Below are 9,106 nucleotides of genomic sequence, written 5' to 3' on the forward strand. Positions count from 1 at the left end.
TCTATACTACATCATCTGCACAGTGCATTGTGTGCTCACCAGCCCAGATCCAGTCTCCTTCCACCACCATTTATCCCCCTATACCCTCGTCTCCCTCCCCCTCCCCCTCCTTCCTTCTGGCAATCATCATGCTTCAACCTTTTTTTAGTGGAAATTAATGGGCTGATTATAAAATTCTGGTGGCAGTATCTAGAAGAGCCAAGAAAGTTGAAAAACAATTTGAGCTTAAAAAACAAAAGCTGTATAACTTATACTACTAGGTCATAAGATTTACTGTAGTAATACAATAATTAAGACAGTATGACATTGGCACAAGAATAGACATATAGACCCACGACACAGAATAGAAGCCAAGGACATACCCATTTATATGAAGTCACCTGATTTACGGTGACATTCAGTGAGTGAACAGATGGCACATCAGTCACGGTTCTGTCGGGAGCTAGAAAACACGCCAGTAATGTGAGCAGAGACAATTTAATATAAAATGTTACTAACTACTAAAAGGGCAAAAGAGAATCTAAGTGTAACAGCTGCAGAGAGCAGAGAACAGCTACCACCCCTCTGGCTAACGGATCAAAGAGAAAAGCATGGCGAGTTAGAGAAAGGGCAGCAGGGCTGACTCCCAGCTCTGAGGTGGGGAGGGGGTTGCTCAGCTGGGCTGTGTGCATGAGCTTTGGAGGAGGAGGCCTGTGGGAGCAGCCCCAGGCCTCTGAAGAGGGGCTGTTGCTTCTGCAGAAGACATAACATTCTTCTGCCATTAGAGGGACAAAATACTGTTGGGTGCCACTCAGAAACCACCAGCCAGAGAAGCCCTCAAGAATAATAATAATAATAATAATAATAATAATAATACAACCAACCCAGAAAACAAACAGAAAGAAACAAGTCTCTCCCTTCCGCTCCAATTTTGAAGCTCTATCTACCTCTGTTGCAGAGTCTCATAGCGAGCTAGCCAGCAGAGCACAAGAGTGGGTTGCCCGGTCCCAGACCCGGCCTCACAAAGCGATGTCCAGGGCCGCATGGGTTTGGAGCTAAAAGACAATAACCTGATAACCTACACATGTAATGTTGCCAGTAAATGGTACCAAAGCAACTATATTTCCATGTTGTAAACAATGAGCTTCAACCGCTATTTCAAACCATACATAAAATTAATTCAAGATGGACCAGAACCTAAATCTAAAGGAAATCAAACTTCTAGAAGACAACAGGAAGTCTTATAGGTAAATATTTCTTCCACAGTCTCAAAAGCCATTAACCTTAAAAGAAGTGATTGACAAAATATATTTCAGTAAATTACAAACTTCTTCTTATAAAAATCCACTATTAGAAGGGTAGCAAGGCAAGTCACTGACTGGGGAAAATATTGAGATACATGTAATGATGGAACCAAAATAATACAATTATCAAAAGGATGTAATGAGAGAAGGAAAACAGTCACTGGTCTACAGAAATGAGAAATTTCACTAGGCAGGCATTGTCAGGTCCTCCAGTCCTCAGAGCGGGGACTGGATTTAATTAGACTTCAACTCAGAGGACGTACAGACGGCACAGTGGCACCCAACCTTTTTGGCACCAGGGACCGGTTTTTCCACCGAGTAGGGGGCAGGAGATGGAGCTCAGGTGAGCTTCGCTTGCGGCCTGGTTCCTAACAGGCCATGGACCAGTGCGGGTCCGCGGCCCGGGGGTTGGAGACCCCTGATGTAGCCTATATAAAGAATTTCGAGTCATTGAGAAGATAAATGATCTAATTTAAAGATAGACACAGACTTGAAGAGGCAATCCTCAAAAGCGACTATCAAAATAGTCTATAGAAAAATTCATCATTAATTACCAAAGAAATGCAAGTTGAAATCACAATAAGATACCACAGTTCACTAAAATTAAGAAGACACATCAATAATCATTGGTGAGGATGTGGAGCAACTAAAATGTTCTTATATTGATGGGGAGTGTGAATGGAAACCATCGTTTTGGAAGACTGTATGATGGTTCTGAAACAAGCTACACATCCTACACAGGAGTCTAATGGGCACTTGTGCTTCTGCGGTTCATGCTTACAGACTCACTAAGTCCTACCCCGGACACCGAAGGGATCCCAGGATATGAAGGATCCGTCTCTGGGGCTCTGGGCACTATCAGTTCTTTGTCTCTTGCAGTTCAGGTTGCCGCTAGCGTTCCTTCATTTGTGGCTGTATCTCTCCAGTCGTCAAGGACAACATCTTTACATCTTTCTTTGTGTTACCTACATATCACCTCCGGGGGGGGGGCAGGCACCAAATCTTCCTTAGCCCCTGTGACAAAGACAGTACCTGTGATGGCATGCAGGCTAATCCTGCAAGCTGAGGCCCCTAATGACCGACTGCCCACAGTCAGGCAGGCAGGCAGGAGTCTAGAGGCAGGGTTTGAACTGTGACCCCCAGAACTGTAAAAGAATAAATTTCTGTTGTTTTAAGCCAAAACAAAACAAAACGAAACAACAACAGGAAAAAAGCTAACCATGAGAATCCTCCATGACACAAAGTTTCACTTTTGAGTAAATAGCTAATAGATACAAATGCTTATATGCACCAAAAAACCTATGCAAGAATGCTTATAGTAACTTGATTAATAATAGTAAAAACTGTAAACAACATAAATATCCATCAAGAGTAGAATGGAAAAATAAATTCTGTTATATTCATACAATAAAATACTACACATCAATGACAGAAGAAATCACCGGTACATAGAACAAATGGATTAAAATCACAGACGTAATGTTGAATGAAAGAAGTCGAACACAAAGAGAGCTTATTACATTATTCCACTTATAAGTAATCAACAACGTTTGAAACTAATCTGTGGTGATAGAGGTCAGAGTGAGTGCTTACGGATGGGAAGGAGGTACTTGCGGGGAAGGGAACAAAGGAGCCTCCAGGGATGCTGGGGACGTTCTGTATCTTTTCTTTTCAATACAAATCCCACTTCAGTCAACTATGTTTGCATTGTGTTTAAAAATCTATTTAACCGTGAATTAATACTTACTGTTTATTTGGGGTCTTACCTTTTGCAAGGGCTCTATTTCCTTTATACATATTAATTTAGTTAACTCTTAGGACAAACTCCTGCATGTGTAAAGTCTTTCATCAAAATGTAGAGGTTTTTGAGCATTATTGCTTTACATTTTCTCTCCCTTTTCTCTCCTTATTAGACTTCCACTATGCACACATCAGTATGCTATATGTCCAGTAAATCTTATGACCCTGTTCAGTATTTTTCAATCTTTATTTCTTCAGTCAATAATTTCTATTGATCTCTCTTCAAATTTATTGATTCTTTCTTCTGCCATCTGAAATCTGTCAAGCCCCCTACTGATTATTTCAGTTATTGTACTCTTCAAGTATAGAATTTCATTGGTTTTTAAAAAATAATTATTTAGAATCACTGTTCATTGATTTATCTTTGCCATGCCTCAGTTTACTTCTTTGAGCATAGTTTCCCTTAGTTCTTTGAACATATTTAAAATAACTTTTTTGAAGTCTTTGACTGTTAAATCTATCCTCTGGGGACACCAGAGACAGATTTTATTGACCTCTTGTTTACCTGAATGAAAGTAACATTTCATTTCATAAGTTTCCTGTTGAAAGGTTGACATTTCAGATAATATATTGTATCAATGGTGGACTCTGAAAGTTGTCACTACTGCTGCTATTTTGTTGTTGTTGTTTGTGAACAAAATTTACTAAACTGCTGAGGCTAACTCTTTATCCAATCTCTTTTCTTAGTGGTGTGTGGTCACTCATGTCTCTGTCCAGTTTTCTTGTCCTCACAGCCTGTGTTTTGTTTTTAAGTCTGGCCTCTTAGAGGTTGCCTCTGTGTGTACATAACTCAGTCACCACCCGATGATTGGACAGAGGCTGTGCTCAAACACCCTAAGACACGAGGCTTACGTCCTCTGCTGATGAGCCCATGCGTTAGTGCTGTGCATATTCATCTGCAGAATGCTCACCCGTGTGTATGCATGGGCGAAACGCCTTGAGCTCTGTCTTAAGATTTGGACACTTAACTGTAGGAAAGTTAAACCTTAAAAAAATGTAAGTAAAAAACATGCCATTTAAGTCATGGGATGACAAACTTCAGTCTGAGGGCCAAATCTGGCCCCTTGCCTGCGTTTTCTTTTTAAATAACGTGTTATTGGGATACAACCATGCCCATTTGCTTACATACTGCTTGTAGTTACTTCCAAGCTACGACAGCAGAGCTGAGTGGTCGCAGCAATGATATACGTGTATACAGTCTGCAAGGCTGAAAATAATAACTCTCTGGCACCTTAAGGAAGTTTTCTGACCCGTAGTCTAAACCACTGAGATGTGGAGGAACATAACCTAACCTATCCTAAATGATTCTGTTACCAGTACCAGGAGTGGTGCGGCACAATATTAAAAATAAAATAAAATGAGAGCTTTGGCTTGGGGGTCAGTGGTTAGGGGCTAGGGAACTTACTGGAAGGGTGATACATTATGCAATGGCAAAATATTCGGTTTTCACAATAATATGCAACACTGATGATGAACCTAATAAACCTGTAGCTCTAGGGGAAAGGTTGAAAACATTAATAGAGTGTGTTGGTTGCTGTTGTCTGCATTTGGCAGGCTATTAAAACAAAGATTTGTAGGCAGCAATAAAACAAAATGAAGAATTTAGAAATTCAAAGACCAATAGGGCTATAAAGGGCAACTTCTTCATAAACCCATGTATGAATAGTGAAAAATTAGATTTTGAAAGCTTTGAAGAACAAAAGTTGACTAAACCTCAGTCTGGCTGGCAAGGATCAAGCTATGAGTACTTTTCAGTTTTCATACTCATTCTTAAGCCCTATTAATTGGCTAATATTTTTGAGTAAAGGTTCAGTTAAGGGTGGAACTCTTAATAGCTCACACAAAAAATATATTACAGTGAAGAGGTTAAAAGAGTGGCTTTTCCCCTGAAGCCTGACGGGCACTGTCTTGTAATTACAACTAAATCAAGAGAAACAGAGAACAGAGGATGAGAAAGCAAAGGGATACTACGATGAGAATCTGGGGACTGTTTCTTAAAAAGAAATTGAATCTAGGTTTAGGTACAAGAAGCTAACTAGAATTAATAGAAAAAAGCCTGTTAATGTGTATGCTGGCCATGCTGAGAATGAACAACTTTCTCAAGACTTAACCCAGTCCTGAGTTCCAGGTGTCTATGGGGGCAGAGTGGGCCAAGAATGTTGTTCAACCCCAAAGTGGGTCATTTCCTTGCTCTTGTTTCAGCTGTGGTTAAGGAGAATCATGTAAATGGGAAAACCTCAGAAGAAGAAGAGTCAGGGACGAGGAAAAACAAGGAGCAAGCATCCCGCCTGGAGATTATATATTTTGAACCAGCTGCCATGGTTGGAAATGACTTGAATTTGCTCGCTTAGGGCAGGGTTGGATGTATTCTGCATGTGGAAAGAAGAGGGAACTTTGAATATTGGGGACTATAAAGGTGGATGTTGGTAGACGTTATTGTCACTGACCAACATCTCTAGTTCTTGTTCTTCCATGTAACAGAATGGCATCAGAAGGCAAATAAGGATTCTCCTTCAGTCCGGTCTCAGAATGAGAAGGAACTTTGAGCAGAACCTGCTAGAGTCTCAGCATAGCTGACCTGCAGCCAGCATCATAGAATGTGACTGATAAATAAATTAATGCTGGTTGTTGTAAGCAAATTGAATTTGGGAATTTTCTGTGACCTTGTCTGATGAAAGAGTATGAATAGCTTTTATTCTGAGAACAGTCTTACAGCACCAACTAATTTCAAAATGGAAGAGCATGTTTAATGAAAAACTAGGTACTGAACTTCTGTTTCACAGGGAAGCAGATAATGACCATGTAACATTCACGAACTATTTTTGATATGTATTAAAGGGACCATGGGATACATATGACCATGTGAATATCAAAGACACACAGCGGCTGAAGAAACAGGCAGGGCTGTTTACATATACCTCCGTGTTCGTGTCCCCCTAAAGTTCACATGTGGGACTCCTACCGCCCCGTGAGCAATTAGGAGGCTGAGCGTCAGAGTGGTAGTTAGGTCTTCAGGACGGAGCCTTCTACATTGTGAACACACAGAGATTAAATGACCAAAAACCTCAATTTTTCCTGTAATGTACATGGCTATGTGTTATTTTAGTTTTTAAAAAGAATTTTATTTTTGAAAATACTTTCCAATAGAACTATTTTAGGTAAACTGTTAGAGTAAAACCAATTTTTAAGTCAATAAATAAATGTTAAGAAATTATCATTTTAATTTTCTCAATGTCTGTATTTCATGTTCTAATGTGTCCTGCTTAGAGTACTAAATTATGTGATCACTTTGCTTCTATAATTATTATTTTATATGTATATATATTTTTGTCTTCTCAATATAGCCTTCATGTATTCACTTTCTAGTATTTCCCTGCATTTTGCTCCCTGAGTTGCACTATAAAATCTCAGGTATATCTTCTAATTCACTAATTCTCTCTGACTGTAATTAGTATTCTGGTTAACTCTTTCATCTTGCTTTTAATATCACTTACAATATTTTTATTTATAGAAATATTTGTTTTTCATCCAATCTAATTTTCTTTGACAGTAGTCTTATTGTTTCTTTAGAATTTCAGTGTTTTCTTTATATCTTTAACCATTTTTAATATATATTTTCATTCTCTTTCAGATCGTTTGGTTTTCTCAGCTTCTTCAGCCTTTATTTGTGTGTTGACCCTTTTACACCTTTCTTCACAGTTTTCTACTTAAAAAATATTACCATGACCTAATTGTTAAAAGAGTTTAATTTTTTTCCCCTGAAAGCATTTCTTTGTGCTTTGGGTTGTGGGAGCTTTCCAGGGTTAGCAACAATCTGGGAAAAACTCATGCTGGTTGCTTGGCTTGGATATTTTCAAATAATTTTGGTAGTATAAATTAAAAATGTTACCATTTCTTTGTAAATTGAGTCCCAAATTCTCAGGGGAGACTTTACCCTGGGTAAACAAATAAAGAAGGAAAATTTCCCCAATCTGGTGAAGGAAATAGACTACCAGGAAGTACAGGAAGCCCAGAGAATCCCAAAGAAGTTGGACCCAAGGAGGCACACACCAAGGCACATCATCATTATGTTACCCAAGATTAAATATAAAAAGAGAATCTTAAAAGAAGCAAGAGGAAAGGAGAGAGTTACCTACAAACGAGTGCCCATAAGACTATCAGCTGATTTCTCAAAAGAAACTTCACAGCCAAGAAAGGGCTGGAAAGAAATATTTGAAGTCATGAAAGACAAGGACCTACATCTAAGATTACTCTATCTAGCAAAGCTTTCATTTAGAATGGAAGGACAGATAAAGTGCTTCCCAGGTAAGGTCAAGTTAAAGGAGCTCATCATCACCAAGCCATTATTATATGAAATGTTAAAGGGACTTATCTAAGAAAAAGATCAAAAATATGAACAATAAAATGACAACAACTTACAACTATCAACAAATGAACCTAAAAGAAAAGAAAAACAATGAAAAAAAAACCCCTAAGCCAACAACTAGAACAGGAACAGAATAAGAGAAATGGACATCACATGGAGGGATTTCAGTGGAGAGGGGGAGGGGAGGAATGGGCAGGAAGAGGTACAGAGAAGAAGCAGCATAATTGGTAGGCATAAAATAGATGGGGAGAGATAAATATGGTATAGGAAACAGAGAACTCAAAGAACTTACATGTACAACCCATGGACATGAACTAAGTGGGGGGTGGGGATGCTGGAGGGTTGGGGGGGCAGGACAGAGGGGGGATAAAGGGGGAAAATTGGGAAAATTGTAATAGTATAATCAATAAAAATACTTAAAAAATAAAATTTAATTTAAAAATATCCTGGAACACAAGTATTTTTTCTTCCTCCTTTAAAGTAAACAAAATATATTCTTCCTAAAATATAAAGTTATATAATTAACCAAGCATATGAACAATGATACCTAGAAATGATAATTTTATTTGTTTATTTTTAAAAACCATAATTTTTAAATTAAAGTCTTTTTCGGATGTTATATTCTTGCTGAATTGCACGGACAGAGTTTATTTGCTACCTTAATGAGCAATTATCTTTCAAGCATAGTCATTTTATGACTGTTTAGAATTATTTATAAAGCTAAGTTACAGGTCAAGGAAAAATTTCCACAAACTGCTCTACCATGGTTCATTAATTACCATCCTCTAGGAAGACGACCCTTTAACAGGGGATAAAAGGCTGAGGAAACAAGAATAATTCCATTTATTCCCTTAGTAATCTTATCAGTGGGCAGTGTCAGATGAAAAGGAAAGCTAATATTTTGAAGAATTGAAACGTTATGCTCTGACTCACAAAGGAAATGCAGGGCTGTGGGGCTCATCTTGCACATAATTGTGAAGTTAGAAATTATCCTTTTTCTGTGCTGCTTATATTTTTCTCCAGTTTCTTCAAGAAATAATTGACACCCAGCACCATAAAAGTTTAGGTTGGGTAGCATCACGGTTTGATTTACATATATTTTGAAACAGTTACCATATTAGGTTTAGTTGACAGTCCTCATCTCATATCAATACAATAAAAAGAAAATTCCTGCTTGTGATAAGAGCTCTCAGGATCTTCTTTCTTCACAACTTTCGTGTCACACAGCAGGGTAAACTACAGTCAGCTCATTTATAGAGCTCATGTTACCTCTGTAGTACTACAGGGTTACACGTTACACCTCATGTACTTACTTATATTATAGCTGGAAATTTGTATCTTTTGATCACAGTGTTCCCATTCTCCCTACTCCCTGCCTCTGTTAATCACAAATCTGATCTCTTTTTCTATGAGTTTTGTGGAGACTTTTTCATATTCCATATCATTGAGACCCTTCAGTACTTGTCTTTGTCTGACTGATTGCATTTAGTTATAATGCCTTCAAGATCCATTCATGTTGCTGTAAATGGCAGGATTTCCTCATTTTTATGGTATAATAATATTCCATTACATGTAATAACTTTATAATAACTTCTTTGTCCATTTATCCATCCATGGAGACTTAGATTGTTTCCAGGTCTTGGCTATTAAAAATAAT

The sequence above is a fragment of the Desmodus rotundus genome, chromosome 3 (assembly GCF_022682495.2).
Source record: "Desmodus rotundus isolate HL8 chromosome 3, HLdesRot8A.1, whole genome shotgun sequence".
NCBI lineage: Eukaryota > Metazoa > Chordata > Mammalia > Chiroptera > Phyllostomidae > Desmodus > Desmodus rotundus.